Genomic DNA, 18,694 nt, shown 5'->3' with positions numbered 1-18,694 from the left:
TACATTTGTTAGTCTCTAAGGTGCCACAAGGACTCCTCGTTGTTTTTGCTCTCTCATTCTGTTAGTATAGCTCCATCCATAACCATTACAGAACATCTCCATTTGGCCCCAAGAAACGTACTTCAAATTTTCTCCCCCACCCCGGGGGCTCCAACAGTATCACATACTGAATTCACATTAATGAATACAAATAATCCAGTTACGTCCATACAGTAGGAAGTAACTATTGGAAAGCCTTAGGTTATTTTACCTACCTATAAGCATCTTGCATCACAAATGAAAACAATCAGATTATGCATTAAGGCCTATATCTATCAACAACACAAATTTAAGTTTAGTTTAAAGTTCAGCAAAGCATGCTTAACCTTAAGCACGTGATCAAGTACTTTGCAGAACAGGACCCTAAATAATTCTGTTAAAAATCAGCTACATCCATGTAGCCTCTGGATTTTAATAGCAAAATGTGTTATCGCATTGTCAGCAGTGGTTTACTTTCAATTTTGTTAGCTCACTGAACACTTAGGATGAAATCCTCACCCTCTTAAAGTCAATTGGAGTTTTAATGAGAGCCAGGAGTTGCCCCATAAAATGCAAGTTTCACAGGCTGCAAGATAAAATGTGACCAACAGTCTTTTGCTTTTTCACAAATTCTATAGCTACTGCATGACTTCCAAGTATGAAATTCTGTGGATATTCGTATATAATATGTTTTTAAAATGTAATAATATGGAAGAATGGGGAACAGCAATAAAATTACCAAAAAACATTTTCTACACCATTCCTTTATTTACACCATAAATATACACATACATACATGACAGATTCCCATTAAAAATATATACAGTTGGACATATGACTATTCTCTATTTAGGGACCTTTATTTTACCACCATTCTTAAGTACAAAGGGACAACAAAATATATATTTGATGCTGAACTATTACTGGATCATCTTTTGAGTTTGTCAAGCGTTTAAAATGCATAAATCTAAGGGCAACACCCAGAAAAAGCCAGCAGTCTTGATGCACACAGAAGTGTTTAGAGAAATGACTACAGGACCATGGATGAAAAAATTAAGGTAATAATGGTCAATGCTATGATAAGTAGAATGAGTCATCAATTGTGTACTGGAGACCACACCCTGAACTTCCAAACTTTTCCTTGTTTCACCACAGGAGGCACTAGAAATGTTTTACTATTGAGGTAAAAACAGTTCACAGGCCGATGCATGTTCTGAGACTTAATTTTGAAACCCACCTAAAAAGTAGTCTAGTATGATGAAAGATAAGTTTCTCTACAAAGGGTCAAACAGAAACAAATGTGTTTACATATTTCATACAAATGAGTACTACAACTTGAGGGATAATACTGCCTCTCAATTATGTTGGAGCGCTCTTTCTGAGGTGAATATTTTAAAAGTATGTCAAGGGCACCTCAAGCACATGGATAGGTGCATGTACACGCATGCAAATAATTAAACAAACACAAAGCATTCCTTTTAAGAAAATGAAAACGGCATACTGAAAGTATCTACCTTAATAGGGAATGATACTAATGTTATTCATTATCCAGAATTGTTGGTTATTAACCAGGTAGTCAAAATCTGAAATTAAATAATTACAAATGTCTGCACCAGTGAGCAGTCTCCAGTTGTTTTAAACACTACTGCAATAAGTCCAAGCCTTCATGCAAGGTGTGTTATTTATTTATACAAACAGCATGATTATTACTTTTACTGACATTTGGCGCTCTCTAAAGTGTGTCGCATTTTAGAAAGAGAAAAAACGTATAATCTTTAATAATATATAACAAACAACTGACGTCACATCTGCTGAGAATGAAAGGCATAGCTGGTAGATAAATATACCATAATTCTTGGAAACGGTTACCATAACTGCAGTGGCATAATGTCTCAGTCTTTTTTCACATCTGTACAATATAAACTTTGAGCTTTTATCCTGAATCAACACTATTCAAATTGTTTTTATTCCATTGCTGAAATATTAGCAATTAAAAATAATTCTGATAGGAAGATTACTGTCAGCAGAGACTCTTTATAGACCACGAGTTTCAGAACTGACTAGTGATTATCTCTCTCTCCAATTCTGGGGGCCCATTTTGAGACCAAGGCTTGATTTTTAGAAAGCACTAAGCATGCACGCTGAAAATTTGGCCCTTTTAAAGTGGTCTAAAGCAGAACAATCAAAAATTAATGCACTCAAAATTACAAGTCACATTTAAAAATTTGGATCCTGGTTAACAGTCCCTGGATACCAAGAGTTGATTAAAAAATTGGATAGCCTGCATAATTTAGAACTCATTTATGGACTTGCAACACACCTAATTTGCATTTTTCTAAGTAGATCCAAAACAACGCATATATGATAGTAACTTAAATTCAAAGACCTGTGAAAAATATATTAATGGCAAGCAGTTTCTTAGAATAAAAACATCACTTTAAATGATATTAAGGAATAATATGACCCAAGCTCAATAATCTAATGATTCTTTTGATTTCCTTTCATATTCTAAGATACTCAAACCAAGAACAGACAGGCCTAATGACCCACTAAATAGATAATATTGAGCAGCACAAAATTATTTTTACAAATCATTTAACATTCTGAGTGCAGCTTAATTAGATAAGGATGGTAATACATGACTTATATTTTACTTTTCAGTGGTAATGTATTTTAAAAATACTGCACATAGAGTGCATATGCAAACAAACAATAAATATGCTGCAGTAATACCAATTCCAAAATATTCACACCTAAAAACAAGTTAAGAAGAAAATGTCAAGAGAAAGGATGGAATATTAAATCTGAAACTATGTTGCAAGACCCCAAGGAAAGCTCTATCTTGCAAACCTTGAGGTACACAGAAGGGAGCCTCTCTCCTGCGAACTTTAGAAGCTGTGCAGCTGTTACATTATGACATATGCAGTAAGCCAAGGGTTTCTTGCAGAGCCCTTGCAATGTTCACTATGCTCCGTCACAAAAAGTCTGTTTACATACCATTTTTGTACCAATTTAACTAGATTTTTAACATGACAGTTAAATCAGTGTAACACACTAGTATGGAGGCAGCTGTACTGATACGGACACTGAACTGCCATACTAAATCAGACCCATACCAACTAGTCCAATATCTTGTCGATGGCGGTGGCTAATCACAACTACTTCAGAGGAAGCTTCAAGAAATCCTCAGGAGGCATTTATGGAGGAAACGGCCCACAATTCCCTGAAAATTAACAAACTGGCTTACGTACTAACTCATGACATTTAAATAACTTCTGAAACTTTGTTTTAAAAAAAATCTTTTATATCAACTCTGGGTTTTCTTATTATCCATAAGTGTCCAATCTTTTTCTGAATCCTGTTAATCTCTTGATCCCAATGATATCTTGTGGCAATGAATTTCACAGGCTAATTGTGCATTATGTGAAAAAACATTTCCTTTTATCCATTTTAAATTTGCCACATCTCAATTTTAATTCTCCTTGCTTTTGTATAACAAACGATGAACAGAAGTTAGAAAGTTTTTCCTAATATGTAACCTAAATCTCCCTTGCCGCAGATTAAGACCATTACTTCTTGTCCTATCTTTGGTGGACACAAGGAATAATTGAACACAGTCCCCTTTATAACAGCACTTAACACATTCTAAGACTTTTATCAAGATCCTCCATCCCATGCCAAGTCATCTTTTCTGAAGACTAAATATGCCCAGTCTCCCCCCTCCCCCCAATCTTTTCTTATAGGTCAGGTTTGCTAACACTTTAATATTTTTTGTTGCTTTCCTCTGAACTCTCTCCAATATGTCCACACCTTTCTTGAAGTGTGGTGCCCAGAACTGGATACAGTACTCCAACTGAGGCCTCTCCAATGCCAAGTAGACTGCGACAGTTACCTCCCATGTCTTACATACAACACTGCTGTTAATACACTCCAGAATTATATTACCCTTGTCTTGCAACTGCATCAGTGTATATTCATTCAATTTGCAATCCACTATAACCCCCAGATCCTCTTCAAGCAGTACTACCATCTAAACAGTTATTCCCCATTTTGTTGTGCATTTGATTTTTTTCCTTTTTAAGTGAAGTACTTTGCTCATCTATATTGAATTTCCTCTGGCTGATTTCAGACCAGTTTTCCAGTTTATCGAGTTTTAATTCTAAAACTGTCCTCCAAAGTGTTTGGAAATCCTCCCACGCTTGGTGTCATCCCCAAATTTTGTAAGTACTCTCTCCACTCCATTATCCACGTTATTAATGAAAATATTGAATAGTACTGGATCCAGGACAAATCTGTGTGACCCCCTCCAGATACATCCTTCCAGTCTGACAGAAATCTATTGATGATTACTCTCTGAGTACAGTCTTTCAACTAGTTGTGCACCCATTGCTCAGTAATTTTATCAAGTTGTTCACTAACTTTTTTTTTACATCTTGTCTTAAATTCTTGGAAGGACTATGTTTTTGTTTGTGTATGTAGAACAGGTAGCACAATAGCCCTCCACCCCCATCCTGACTGGGGCCTTTTGAGGCTACCATAAAACAATCTTCAACTGACCTCAGAAAAACCAATACAACCACACACACACACACACACTTTCTTAAGATTTACTGCAGCAAATCCAGCTCAACAACTGTATGTCAAGAATTAGTTTAAAGATGTAAGGATATTAATTTTTGTTAATACAAAAGTATTCATTTCGGGGGGGAAAAGGCACTGTGCAGGTTTCATCAATGAGACAGTAAAACTTCAAGCATTAAAATGTAATATATCCTCACTATCCTTTTGTTTATTAAACAGCTCAAGTTCAATGTTTACCATATCACTACTGCAATATGAACACACTTCCTAGTGGTTTTACCACCAGATCATTGTAAAATAGATCTTAAAAGCTCTCTCAAAATCAATTTTTATAGCATTTTTTGGTATCTATAGAATATGTAATAAACTTAGTAATTATTGAGGACTTCTAATTCTGATGCCATGGCATAATACTGTTCACAAGCCTGAAACCATAAGGGTACTAAAGTTCAGAACAATTTCAAGAATCTCATTAGCACTCGGAAGAGTTTTAGAATAGCTAAGCGCAGCACTGTTACAAGGAGAAAAACAGAACAAAATATTACACAGTTTTATCTGTTTCTAATTAAAATCTTTAAACCCGTTCTTGTTGCCATACACAGCCAAACATTTAATGGCTTAGAGAGTTTCCTAAAGGGCCGAGCTTTTGTTCCCACTGTTTCTAAATAACTTACAGCTGCAGGCTTTCCCCAGACCAACAAATTTACTGCACCTTTCCAAACATATGATCTATGAATACAGTTCATGCTGCAGGCTATAGTGTCAGTTCCAAATACTCCACGCTCTACAGATTTTTGATTTTCTATTTCAGAAACAACCTGAGGCAAGCCTCCTTTATAATATGCCTAATTAACACACTAAATTCTGTTAAGTTTTGAGGACAATGTTCACCCAAAGAACACTTTACATTCAAAAGCCTGTAGGAAAAGCATTTAGCCTTAAGCAAAAGTGATATAAAATGCTGGCATACCTTAGTCTTTATAGTTAGGCTGATTTTTCGGTTTTTCCTTATCAAAAGGAACATGAGTGCTCTCGCAGTACCGTTTTGAATATTAAAATAAAATGCATCAGAAAAGACTGTTGTGCTCAGAATTAGAATAAATGGCTCTCAAATGGCCCCTTGAGTACTTGACAAAATGCTGCTGCTATTACACTTCTTAGGTTTTAGAAAATATACTGACAAAAATATAGGGTTTTTTTCAGTTTAAATCTATATGGTGTTGGATTAATAAAAAGGCACTAAAAAGCTACCTGTAGTGGTATATTAGAATTTTAAGCCATTAGAGTAGACGCTTAAATGAAAACAAGGACATTTATGAAAAATAGATAATCAGCTTTTGTATTTGATGTCTGAAGGCTCCGAACATCTTAAGTTGTGGTATATGAAAAATGTAGACTACAATACACTTGCAACATTAATTTTCCATTATGTGGTGTAGGTAGGAACTCATGCTTTCAGTGACACAAGGCTTGAGCTTAGAAAACTACCAGAGTACTCCTCTTCTGATAACAAGGGATAGTCATGCATTTTTAAGTGAATAATTTCTGAGACTCTTATTTTGAGCATTTTCAATTTCAGGATTGGACAATATATCAACATTATCAGTATCTTAGATTAAAGTTAATATCTTATAATAAACCCCAATTTCCAACACCTGCCTAACTTTCCCAAAAGTAAAACCAATCCCATGTCACATCACAGCCTATGGTAGGATTTTTCGGGGAAGTCTGGAAAAGTAATCTTGGCTTTTGTTTAGGAAACCATTTAAATTTCTAGTTTTTACGCTTGTAAAGATAACCTTGAAAATGTTAACTGAGTGTAACTGAGTGTAAACTGATGCCCGCAAATGTCTACAAAGAAACAGTGGGTCTGAGAGGAGTGAACTGCCTCAGTCATCTCACTAGGAGCCCTGTGAACTCAATGATTGTGCTGCCATGGAATTTGACATTTTTCTAAAGTACCACAAAATTAATTGTTTTTGCTACAGAATGTGTTGTTTTGCTGCAGCCGTGTGCCTGTTTGTTTCTTTCCCCTGACCTGCTGGTATCTGCCTGAAATTGCCTCTTACGCTGCACTTTTCCCCATGAGGGGGAATTAATTGAATTATTGTGCATGTTCCCTTCATTGTTCTATAAAACCAAGCACGATGGGGTAAGTGAAACAAAAAGGCAGGTGGACCAACTAGGCTGCCTAGAGAATACAGTAGTAAGTGAGGCTTGGGGAGCTGAGACGCTCATTACACTCTCCCTACTACTTCCCTGGCACATACCAGGCAGGGGAAAGGTATTCTGAGCTGGACTGCCCAGATACATTGATAACTGCTGAAGAACATACAGACTGGACATCTAGATAATACAGGTAAAAATCCATCAGTAATATTCATTAATGAATATAATTATTGATGAATTCTACATCAATTCTGTGCATTTGGGTGTAGAAGAGATTGGAATGAAGGGTATTTCATAGTGCTACAATAAATTAACACGGCTGCAGAATTTGATCCCACTGTGCTGAGTACGAGGCCCCGACTATATTTAAGAAAATCTCAAATGGATGCTAATATCAGATAATGAAAAATATTTTAAATTGTTTATTGAGGAGTTATTATAAAAAAGTAATTGAAGCACAAGACCATACTCAAATGATATTTCTACTGCAATCAAGAAAGCAACCATAAACTTGCATCTAAATCTACTAGTATAAAACGTATGTGCAATATATTTGTATTAATCTTTAACAGAGGAGGAACATTGGGGTGGGAGGGGTGCGCAGCAGGGCTCAGGCCAGCCCCCACAGGGGGGAGGGAAGGAATGCCACCCAGCCCGCCTTCGCTCCTCCCTCAACCCCAGCTCCGGCCCCAGCCCCAGCTCTACTCTGCCCCTGGCCCAGATCCAACCACAGCTCCACTTCGCCCCTAGGCCAGCTCTGCCTCTAGCCCTAGCTCCTCCCCCATCCCCAGTTCAGCCCCCAGCATCAGTTTCAGCCCAAGCTTCTCAGCTGAGCCAAATGTGCAGTAATGGGGGGGAGAATGTGTGGCATGGATAGATTCCATTACTGGTAAAGGGGGGGGGGTGACTGGAAAATGTGGGCACCAATGGTCTAAGGAGACTGTGACTCCATGGTAAGACTGGCATAGTGATCCAGGAGTGCACATTTGTTACTGGCTTGGTGAAAGTTAATTATAGAATACCACCACCAGTTTGGGGTGTCTGCCTTATTTTCTGACTGCCTGACCTGAGATTGTCACACTCAGTTGTGAGCCACTTCAGACAGCATGATAAGCCTGACAGCCCAAAGTAAATAAAATATTTACACAATATCTGGATTTTTCAGTTCTTTTCTTCTGCTGAAAGCTCTCAAAGGGATATTCCAGATTGGTGGATCAAAGAATACAAAATACATTTATAAGCCACCAGTTCAACCTGATGAGTTCTGGACTACAATCACTTCCACCAACAACAGTACAGAAAGTAGGAAGATACCATTGCTCTGAGAAGTTAGGTTGGTATTTTTAAGGAGCTTAGGTGCACAACTCTCCTGAATGTCAATGGGTGCTGGGCACCCAATTTTCTTCAGCTACTTTAAAAATTTCATCTTGAATGCTCAAGGGAGTATTGGCAGAGGAGAAAGAACACCCTATATAATGTTTTGTAGAGGAGGAGAAAGAAGGACCAGACAGACACCTTGCAAATGTCCTCAGTCAAGTTTTGCCCCTTTCAGCACATGAATCTGCCACTAACATTTTCGATTAAGAAAACCTAAAAGATGATGAAAACCTGCAGTTCCCATAGCATATACTTCAGAAATATATAGGAGACTTTATCTAACAAAATCTGATAAGGAATGGTTATAGCTTTTATCTATTAAAAAGAACAAACTGAACTTTTTAATATATTTTTGCAAATTTTAGTGGGCAAAGTTAAGTTTGGATGTGAAGTCAGATGAGGCTACTGGTGCGTCATAATAAAAAAAAATTATATTTTTGTGCCACTACTTATGCACACAACATAATCTCCTCAGCTTTAATGCTGTGATCACTAAGATCTAGATATTAAAACAACGGTCTAATGTATCGAAGTTGGTCATTGTTCTAGTCTAAACCCTATATAGTTTAAGACATTACTGGTCAGCCAACAAACTGCTTCAGGAAGCTATCCCCAGAAATCTTTTCCTTATTTTTCCATATCTCTAATTTTCAACAGAGTTAGGGTAATAAGAAATACTCACAATGAAAGTTCTAGCTTTAATTTTATGCCATTTATCCTTATGTACATTCATGCTATAATAAATTTAATCAAAAGAACATATTTACATTCTACTGCCTATTGCTAGATTGTTCAACTAATCTTTCTGCAAAGAGCATCAGCAATATTCTAAAAATAGTTCATATTGCAGAAGGAAACTGCAGTTACAACTTGGAAACAATAAAAATGCATATTGTAAAATAACCATAAAAAATGCTCCAAAATATACACCTTCAGATGGCAGACTAAGGTAGAGCAAAATTCTTTAATTTTCAAGAATGATCACCTTACCACAATACATTGGGAATAAATTTGTTTTTATTAGTGAGTTCTAAAATTCAGGAACATGATCTAAAATTAAGCTTGGGATTTAACTGGTAATGCAGCAAGTTTGAAATAGGTTGCAAAAAGAATGCATTGAAACTTCAAACTAACAACTAATTTTAATTGGAATAAATTAGTTTCCATTCTCTATAGTACTTGAAAGGCAGGTGGATCTTACCCTAATTTTATTTTGATGTAACAAACAAACAAAAACAAAATCACTAGTAAATAAGACAAATCTCTATTTCAAAAGATAGAAGTCATGCAAATCCCACACTAGAGCTTTCAACTTTGCTTGCGGATACTTCAGAATAAAAGCAAACTCCATTGATATAAAGAACAGCCTTTAAAGAAATGAACAAATTTAGACCAGTTTATATCATGACTTGGATAATCTATATCACTCATAGGTTCTTCACTAAAAATTCAGAGTAACAGAGCTCATGTATTATGCATAGTAAACCTCAGCTAGTTACAAAGCTCCATCTGTCACTTCTGATTCCCCTTACCTCACTAGCCAAGGGGAAGGGAAAGCCATGCAACAGAATGGGAAGCATGCACTCTCTTTTCTCTGTCTTCAGCAGTGGAAGAGCAACTGTGCTCCTCTGTACCACACCTTACTTTAGCAACTGGTACCACGGATCTCTTAAAAAAATTATCTATACCCTGAGATCAGTGTATGTCTACACAGCAAAGAAAAACCCAAGAGTGGCCCACACCAGCTGACTAAGGCTTGCAAGGTTCGGGATGCAGACTGTTTCATTGCTGTGTAAACTTCCAGGCTTGGACTGGTATCTGGGTTCTAGGACCCTGCGGGGTGGGAGGGTCCCAGATCTTGGGGCTCCAATGGGAGCCCAGGAGTCTACACAGCAATGAAACAGCCCTGCAGCCTGAGCTCTGAGAGCCCAAGTTAGCAGGCACAGGACAGCTGTGGGTTTTTCTTTGCTGTGTAAACATACCCAAAGGGGCTTCCCTGAGGATGGCATTAGTCTTTATTAGAAGAAAGGATTTCCTGGAACAATGAGCTAGAGCCAAATCCATTTTGAGGACAGCAGCCTGCACCTCTGACTTCTTAATGAGAAACTGGCTGGAAAAATCAAATGAAAGTTAGGTGCAGCTCATGTATGATGTATTAGTTTCTGCACACCCAGCTGCAGAACAGCATCGGGCATGTTTTTCCTCAAAGCTTATATGTAATACTTCTCAGTCTTCTGTGGAAGGAAGGAAGTTGCCCCAGCAGCTCAGTTGTATTTTTACATAAGACATGCAGGTATATGAGCGCAAAGTATCTAAGCCTGCCAGGAACTTCTCCCTGAAGACAGCCTTTGAAGAGTTAGGCTTGATTAGATCCATACTGCAAAAGGGAATAGGCGGTCCGAAGTGAGTAACAAAAAGATTTTTGGCAGGTGGATATTGAAGACGACAAACTGGAAAGAACAAGTACCATTCAGTTGATCTTTGACTGGTGGGGGCCCCATGGAGGCTTTAAGGTGCGTCACGGAAGAAAAAGAATCATTGTAATTTGCTTGTGCCTTTATGATGTAATTAAGGCTGCTAAAGATATAAATATATATATTTTAATGGTGGGATTTAAGGATCCTGATTTTTTTTTTTAACCTTAGATATCAGAAATATTAAGTCTCATTTTGCAGGAGGACTCTAGTAAGAGCTTCCTTAGCCCTTAGTTGAAAACCTATAAAGGCATGAAAGCTACAGTCTTCAGGAAACTGCTGCTACAAAATGCAGCAGCAGCAGGTCATCTTCGCAGTTTGAATATTCACAACACCACCAAATCGGTCCTCCACATGATACATTGGCTTTGCGTAGAAAGTTGCATCAAATTCAGGATGTCAGGGTATGCTTATACTGCAATTAAAAACTTGCAGCTGGCCCATGCAAGCTGACTAGGGCTCGGGCTAAGGGGCTGTTTAACTACAGTGTTGACATTTGGGCTAGGACTGGAGCCTGGGCTCTAGGACCCTTTGGGGATAAGAGGGTCACAAAGTTTGGGCTGGAGCCTGAGTCTGAATGTCTACAATGCAATTAAGCAGCCCCTTAGCCCAAGCCCCGTGAACCCAAATCAGCTGGCATGGGCCGGCCATGGGTTATTAATTGCGTGTAGACATATCCTCAGTCCTCACTTTGAAGGCTCTTAATGCTCTGGGCATGGAGTATTTAAGATGAACCGGAAATATAAGATTAAGACTGGAGTGGTGAACTCTGCTCTTCTGGAACAATATAATTGTCTGCTGCAAAGGTAAAGCTTACCAGTGCAGAGGAAAACTCTCTCAGGGCTATTTCAAGAGTGAAATTCACTCATTAAACTATGCATCGTGAAATAAAAGAACACCATGCCTCATTACACAAATTCATAGTTAGTTCCTCTTCCGTCCAAGGGGCGGAGGGGAATAGAGAAGACACCGTCCATAACAGGTAATACTCACATCACTTAATTTATTTACTCGCATTATTTATTTATTAATGCGTTCAGATATGATGGTGAAGAGCACGAGAAGAACTTGATAGACTAGAACAGGGGTCGGCAACCTTTCAGAAGTGGTGTGCCAAATCTTCATTGATTTGTGGTAATTTGTTTCACATGCCAGTAATACATTTTACATTCACAGGGGCCAGCAGATGGAACCCCAGACTGGCAGCGGGCTGAGCAACTCAGCCCACTGCAAGCCTGCGGTTCCGTCTGCCGGCCCCTGCCAGCTGGGGTCTCGGCCAGTGGACCTGCTCAGCCCGCTGCCAACCCAGGGTTCCGTCCATCCAGGCCGGCAGCGGTCTGAGCGGGGCTGGCGGCCGGCAGCAGTGTGCCACAGTAAATCGGCAGGCGTGCCATAGGTTGCTGACCCCTGGAATAGAATATAAATCAATATTTTTTCAAGAAAATATAAAATGTGTCACTCATGCCACATAATGTAAGAGTTTGCCAAATCCGCTGTTGGGGATATGGAGGAGCAGCAGGGCTGTGTGGGGGCAAAGGGGCAAAGCAGGGAGAGAACAGAGAGGGGAAGCACGTAAAGGGTTGACAGGTGGGCAACAGAGGCAAAACGTAACTGGCCGCTGCCTGGTGCCTGCCTGCCCGCACTCACCACCCTCCACAGCTTGCAGCGTGCAGTCAGTGACGGCTGGAAACGGAAAAGGGGGCAGGGCCCTGCTGGCCGAGAGGCAGCACGCAGCGGGGGCTGCATCTTCGCCCCGCCATCAGCTTCGCACACCCAACCATATTCTCGGCCACTGGCGAGCAGGGATCTGGCCAGCAGCAGGACCTACCAGTACTGATGGCTTAGGGACAGAAAATACAGGACAATTTGCCAGTTTTAAAGAAAAAGTCAGGACACCTGCAAGAGGGCTTAAATATGGGACTGTCCCTTTAAAGCAGGATGTCTGCTTTAATATAGAAGAATATATTTTGCTCATTATCTAATGTTGAATTTGCCAATTTAATTCAAGCAGTTCATTGCATTCTAGGGAAAATGCAAAACAAATACAGGTGAAAACAGCCTTTTAGGACACAAGACATGAAATTTTCAGAATTTCCTTATATATTTTGTCCTAAATATATTTTAAAGATCTACCCAGTTCTTTAACCTTTTCCCCTCCATTTCCCCTCTCAAACCTCATCTTTACATGCTGCCTTTTAACTTGCAACTTTTCTAAAGCATTTACTCTCCTTGTGGAATCAAAGTTCAGGAACTAAACATTATTCAATCAGACTGTCTTATGACATTGTATAGGATATGCAATGTTTTTATTGTATACCTTTATCTAAAACCAAACCTTTACTTATACTTCTACAGTTGACCCATAAGCAGCTGTCAGAAAGAAGCTCCTATTACTTGACATAGTTTGCGTCTCATTTCTTTAAATATTGAGAATGTATGACGGAACAGTTAACTATTTCAAAGCACTTTTATATACTGCACATATCAGGTGGAATATCATTCAATGTGATAAATCTTTGATTTCATACAAGTGTTGTCTTTAGTAGACACACCTGCATCTCAATCTTGAAATATGAATACCTTTAAATGACAACCTATATGCATTTGTGCTGCCTAAGGTCCACTCCCATACACTACTAATGTTGATCTATAATCAAGATTTGCAAGGCTCTGGGGATCAACCCCTGTTGAATTGTCAAAGTTTTACTTAGAGGCTTTTAACTTTGTTTATATGGAAAAAACAGAAGAATTAGGACTTTTTTGGATACCTGCATAACTTGTGCACTCCCAAATTGTGACTTTTATTCTTGTTCCCTACAAAACATTCCCAAATTCACTGTCATTATTACATATAAAAATGTCATAACGTGTTTTCTCTTGTTCTAAATGCCAACCAATGTAAACGTATAAATCCAAGTCTCTCCAAATTCAATTTACATTGTTCCTCTTTCCAGTCACATTTCAGAATTCACGAAGACACTGAGGCTCAGTTTCAGCACAAATGCTAAAATGTAAGAACTGCTGAGAGAGCTTGTACCTGGTTACAAACATACTAAGGAATTATTCTACTAGTCCAGAGGCTCTCAAACTGTGGCCCACTAGTGGTCTGTGAGCTCCATTCAGGTGGTTCGCAGATAGTTCCTTCTAAGGTGCGTGCCTGGGCAGCCACACACAAGAGAAAAGGCAGGGGGTGGTTGGGTGGAGAGGAAGTAAACTGGAGGATATAGCCCCTGGAGATGGTGTGGAGGACCCATCGGTCAGAGGTCAGACATGACCACTTTGGGAGGAAAGCACAACCAATTGGAGAAAGGAAGCTTTATTGAGGGTGGATCCCCCGGGCATCCCATTAAAACCACCTTTTTCTCACTTGCTTGTTCTTGGAGGACCCAGGCTGGAGGGCAGGCTGAGACTGCCTCTGTGGGCGCCTCTTATAGTCCTGCGACTTCTTATAAGCGGTCTCATATTTTGACTGGGTGGCCTGAGCGGGAATCTGCTGCTGCTTGAATTTAGGTTTAGCCGGAGCCAGAACATAGAGACCCAGAGTCTGGAGAGTCGTGCAGGAGTCTTTCAGGCCATGCAGTTTTGTATCCATTTGTTCCGCAAACAGAGCTTTGCCGTCAAATGGGAGGTCCTGCAGGGAGGTCTGCGCCTCACTGGACAGCCCGGAGAGCAGGAGCCATGACACCCTTCTCATGGACACCACTGTGTCTGCTGCATCCAAAGCTGGCAGCCGGGTTGCCCTGGCAGCCGCTGTGCCCTCCTCCACCAGCGCTTTGAACTCTTTCCTGTCGTGCTCCTGGAGGGAGTCCTCAAACTTGGGCAGGGAGCCCCACAGATTTAATTCATACTGGCCCAGGAGAGACTGGTGGTTCGCCACCCGTAACTGGAAGCTCGAGGACGAATACATTTTTCTTCCAAATGAGTCCAGCCTCCTTGAATCTTTATTTTTCGGGGTAGGAGCTGGTTGGCCCTGCTGTTCCCTGTGGTTGACCCACTCAACCACCAGGGAGTTAGGAGCAGGGTGGGTGTATAAGTATTCATGCCCTTTGGTGGGTACAAAATACTTGCGTTCCGCTCTCTTAGAGACGGGGGCCAATGAGGCCGGGGTTTGCCACAGGGCATTTGAAATTTTTGCCACCCCTTCATGGAGAGGTAAGGCCACCCTGCCCGGTGCTAGGAGGACTGTACATTAAACAGGGAGTCTGAGGGCTCCTCCAACTCCTCTGCTTGGAGGTGGAGGCTTGATGCCACCCTTCTTAAGAGCTCTTGATGGGCCCTAAAGTCCTCCTGCGGGACAGAGGGAGGAGGGGCCGTAATCGACTCATCCGGGGAGAGTGAGGAGGCCAGCACGGTACTGTGTGTGTCCACCAGCACTGGAGGGTCCACCACTTGGTTGGTCCCGGGCATGGTGCCAAGGATATACATCCCACCAACTCCTTCCTCGGAGGTCTGGAGAGGGAGGCCGATGGTCCTTCTGAGGCTCTGGCCACCAAGCGAGCCCCCACCAGGGGCTGTGTCGGGGGCCACAGGGCCCAGTGCCACTGCACCTGCTGTGACATCGTGGAGCTGACTGTTAGGCCTGGCCCATTGATGGACGACTACGAAGGGAGGCCAGGCTGACATACAACCTGCCGCTGTCCCTGGACTGGGAGGAGGAGTAGGGACACCAGCCCTGCCCATCCTGGCTAACAGCCATTGATGGACCTATCCTCTATGAATTTATCCAATTCTTTTTTGATCCGTGTTATAGTCTTGGCCTTCACAACATCCTCTGCCAAAGAGTTCCACAGGTTGACTGTGCATTGTGTGAATAAATACTTCCTTTTGTTTGTTTTAAACCTGCTGCCTATTCATTTCATTTGATGATCCCTAGTTCTTAAATAAACACTTCCTTATTTACTTTCTCCACACCAGTCATGATTTTAAAGATCTCTATCATATCCCCCTTAGTTATCTCTTTTCCAAGCTAAAAAATTCCCAGTCCTATTAATACAGGTCTAATTCATACACAGGGATTCTAATTATTGCTGCCCATAAAAGGAGAACAGGAACATTTCCCCACTAAACAGTCTTGATGACATACACATTGTGACTGCATTCTTTGGGTGGGGAATAAAAAGGGGAGAGCATTAAAAGTAGTAATTACTGTTTGAAACAATAGCCTGTCTAACAAAGCATAAAAACACACAAGGCAGAAACACTGTTTCAGCTTGAATGCCTTAATGTCACTATGGCGTGCAGCACTTCATCAGAAAACCCTGAAGTACAGTAAACTCTGCTCCCCTCTATATAGCAGCACACTTTCACTGTTACAAGATTAAAATGTGCCTGGCCTGACAATGAAACAGCAGAGCCATCACATTGTTATGCAACTCACTGTCTGCAAGGGTGGTTTGTAGTTCCTTCTTTATTCAGCAAGTGCCAAGTGCATGTTTAATCAATGTCACAGCTCACTACAGTATGCAACCAAAGCCAGTGTCTTTCCACTTCTCAGATTTTACTGGCTGCTAAGTTATGCAACGTTCTGAAGAATATCTTGGAATTATTTTCAGAGGCTTTGAGTGCAGGTGTGTGACAGTTCGAACACTACTGCCAATAAAAGATTTTTTTCATCCTTTTTTGAAGTCTGGACTAAAATTACATAGTGTAATTGAATACACAGTTTACTGAATTTGGAGTTCTAGCATGTCAATGTGAAAAAGCATCTTCAGAGGGCTAGCAAGAAGCAGAGCAGATTAAAGGCTCATTTTTGAAGGGAAAGTCAAGAAAACTACATACACCTGAACAAAAGCAGGAGCTTATCTAAATTTTTTTTTTTAATTAAACCCAAATGGCATGTATTACTTGCTTGTGAACAAAATATGTCATCTAAGGAAAAACTGAAATTTAAAAAAATTATAATGTACAGTTTGTGTCAATATTGAAAGGGGTTTTGTTTTGTTTGTTTGAAAATATGTTTAGCTTCAATGGATTTCAGAAAGATAAAGCCAGTCAGTATTTTTGGAAGATTTTGTAACACCATCACTTCCACAGCTTAACTTCTTTATCAAAAAATTGTTCATGTTCGTATAGGATCTCTCTCTCTTTTTAAATGAAAAGAGCAGCCCTCCATGAAGATAAAAGGTTGGTTTGCCACTGAATCAAGGACTAAGAAGCATGTCTGATGACATTTTATTCCTGATGCAATGTAGGGTAAGGAATATTTTCTTTTTTACCGTTATGTTATGGGCTGATAATTTAATTTGATTCTCAAAAGCAATGTGTTTATCTTTAACAAATAAAAACACCTTCAGAGGTAAATGTAATTATACTCTAAAATGTTATTCTGAATCTTAAGTATATAAATAAGGGTCATTTGGACTACTAGAAAGATTAAATCCACATTTTAGTAAGAGCAGAAATTCCTGATCAGGAATGCTAAACCATAGCAGATAAACAGCATCCAGGTACCTAATCCCAAAAGGAAAGTAATCTTTTAGAAAAATGCTTGAAGAAGGTACTTGTGTGCACATACATTAAGAACATAAGCAGAACTACACAGTGGGGGTTACCTGTCAACCTTATTTTTGCAACAAAAAAATGGAAAGATTATACGTTATCTTATAAAAGAAATCCTCAAATTCTTATTTTTGATAATGTAAAATATTATGGTCTCTGGGCATAGTACAATAAGAATATCATCTCTGAAGACTGACAGATCTGCATTTTTTGTTAAATATTTACTACTGCACACTGGCCAAAAGCTAGTAGATTAAAAAATGCCTTACCTGCAATGCTAGTTTTACGCATAGCTATAAAGACTGCAGAATTATATTACGACATTTCTACACTACAAATCACTAAACAAATAAGAGTATCTTCAGTTGTTATTGTACCATGACATTCAATGTTCAACAATAGCTAAGAAATCACAAATGCTATTTCAGTCATTTTCAATTATATGACCATCACTTGCTTGTGTCCAATTTTTATTTCACAAGGAATAAGGCAAATAGGCTAAGGCCAAACTGAAAACAGCTTTTATGACAAAACATTAAATTGGCTTGCAACAACAAAACCAGAGCCATTTTACATCATGCCTAATTCCACAGCTACAAAACAACTACTACTTAAAATATGAATATAGCCACACAAAGAAAACAAAAACTGAGCCAGATATAACAAATAGAGCATTAAGAAATCAAAAGATCTTTAGTATACAGCTGTAGTGCACAATTTTTTTTGACAATGTCAAAACTATCTGTTCAAAAGGGCTAGATTTATCATTTTTTCTTTTCCTAGCTAGCTGTCAGAATATCGGTGAAGAGAACTGCAGAAAAAATGGGGACCTCTGCCATCACAACACTAGAAGATGTAAAAAAGCAAGAGGAGAATGAAGAAAAAGAAGAATCTATTTTAGCCATGCTGGGGATAATTGGAACAGTGCTCAATCTCTTTGTGATTGTTTTTGTGTATGTCTACACTACACTTTGATGACATTTTTCAGCATCAATTTTACAGTATACAGTGCAAAGACCCGAGATGGCAAGAATGATTTCTAAATGCAAAGCAATAGAAAACACTGCCTCAAAAGATTATCAGACACATTCCAGAGCAAAGTATCTGGCTAAGGGTACTTCATCAATGACTGTGAAATGCATCAGTAAGCCCAGTTAGGAGTACTAAATTATGTAAATGCAGACCAACAATATTCAACTTCTCATTCATGAAGGATGAAACTCGAACACTGGAAATACAGATAGTATTGTTTTACTACCGATGAACATTCAGGACACAATCAGTGTAAATAAATTAAAATCCAGAAGACAATCGCACCATAGAAGTCTTCATGAAGAATGCAGATTACATATATTTTATTTATTTCAATCTCATGCTTTCTATAGATTTGTGATGATACACCCCTATATAGGTAAGACCAGAAAACAAAAAGTCAAGTAGAGTTTTTATTTTTAAAGCACCATTGTATGCTAAGATTTATACCAATGTATAATGAGTGTGGGGGGAAAAAGCACTGTTATACTAAAAGTACTGTAAAATTATAAATAAAATTTTAACTATTGACTAAATTCTGCAAC

General features: G+C 39.3%; 1 protein-coding gene and 1 long non-coding RNA gene across 3 annotated transcripts in view; one reads left to right on the top strand and one right to left on the bottom strand.

Annotated features, from left to right (window-relative positions):
• The window catches only part of BIRC6 (baculoviral IAP repeat containing 6), a 293,548-nt gene that overhangs the window by 52,127 nt on the left and 222,727 nt on the right, over positions 1-18,694 (bottom strand).
• On the top strand, positions 16,138-18,685 carry LOC135982453 (uncharacterized). 2 transcript variants are annotated; one of them, XR_010599809.1, is made up of 2 exons: positions 16,138-16,811; positions 17,905-18,685. It is a non-coding gene; the product is annotated as an uncharacterized LOC135982453 (long non-coding RNA). The 2 variants fall into 2 exon arrangements; XR_010599808.1 differs by having other exon boundaries at positions 16,153-16,811; positions 17,901-18,685.

This window comes from Chrysemys picta, chromosome 3 (genome assembly GCF_011386835.1).
Source record: "Chrysemys picta bellii isolate R12L10 chromosome 3, ASM1138683v2, whole genome shotgun sequence".
Taxonomy (NCBI): domain Eukaryota; kingdom Metazoa; phylum Chordata; order Testudines; family Emydidae; genus Chrysemys; species Chrysemys picta.
Note: the sequence above shows the minus strand (reverse complement) of the source record. Positions and strands in the feature narration are given on the sequence as shown.